At 38.8% G+C, this 1,285-nt stretch overlaps 1 non-coding gene across 1 annotated transcript; it reads right to left on the bottom strand.

Annotated features, from left to right (window-relative positions):
- Positions 1-400: 400 nt before the first annotated feature.
- Positions 401-472, bottom strand: trnah-gug (transfer RNA histidin (anticodon GUG)). Its single transcript has one exon. It is a non-coding gene; the product is annotated as a tRNA-His (tRNA).
- Between the last annotated feature and the right edge of the window lie 813 nt (positions 473-1,285).

Genomic DNA, 1,285 nt, shown 5'->3' on the forward strand with positions numbered 1-1,285 from the left:
GTTATATATATACTTAGGTCATATCTGGCGACTATTGAATGTATTCTACTGCCACCTGCAGGCCAGGCATTGTTAGTGCGCTTTAAGCAGCCATCAAAGCCCATCAGTGGCCACCTTGTATGATTAATATGAAGAGGACCCTCTGTGGTGTCCTGAGTTGGTGGGAGATCTCTAAGAAAATCAACAGTGGTGTAATTGAACTATTATTGAACTTCCGGTTATGACTCACATCAGAGTTGACGACATCCTTATCAAAAGGAAACCGTTATTTTAGGGCAGTCTGTATAACAGTAAACCACATTTCACATAAAATATTTATAACTGTGTGTCGACGTTGGGAATATCATAATAGCTGAATAACTCACAATGCCAAAAGAACTGTCCCCATCGTGTAGGTTTCTGCCGTGACCCGGATTCGAACCGGGGTTGCTGCGGCCACAACGCAGAGTACTAACCACTATACGATCACGGCGAGCTAGCGGGGACTGATGCACCATCGCCATATTTTGTCTATAAGAAAAGAAACAGCCACATGAATAGTAATATTATTCATATGGCAGTGTTACAGAATAAACACAACATTATTATGTAACATTAGAGGCTAAAGTGAGCAAATGAAGCAAGAAAGAAACCGTTTAGACTTCCAACGTAAACGGTCACTGTTACGAGAGTTTAGCTAACAACCGTTACTAACTTAGCTAACATTAGCTAACGTTAGGTTAACTGCTGGACCGAAATTGCGACTTGTATTGCGCCAATTGGATATTTTCGAAGTGTAAATATCAACACTGTTCCTAAATTGTCGTTAGTAATACCTTCTAGTATTTCGTGTCGTTTTTATTCGACATAACGGTAACGCAGACGCTGACTTGCAACTTACTTTGCTAACTGCTAAAACTTGCCGCATCTTAAACGTTAGCCAACGTACGTTAGCGTCACTGTGTGTAACTTAAGTTCATTCATCCCATAGATATATATACGTTATATACGTATATACGCATTTATCCAAGCTACAAGACTACACTGAAACATCCACTGGAAATGTTAAGTAACGTTATCGTATTTCTTTTTGCTTACTTACCATAACTAATCTTGCCATAACGTCTCTGTTAATTTTTGTCTTGTAATGAAGGAAGTAATTTCAGTCTTTAGTAATGCAATTGTTCACCAACTCTCAGTCAGCAGCATCAATACTGTCTATTCAGGCACAAACTTTGTAATGCATTGAAGCAGTTGATTTGACATTATAACAGAATGACACGTTTCAAAACACTGACAAGCAAAA

This window comes from Epinephelus moara, chromosome 20 (assembly GCF_006386435.1).
Source record: "Epinephelus moara isolate mb chromosome 20, YSFRI_EMoa_1.0, whole genome shotgun sequence".
NCBI classification, from domain to species: domain Eukaryota; kingdom Metazoa; phylum Chordata; class Actinopteri; order Perciformes; family Serranidae; genus Epinephelus; species Epinephelus moara.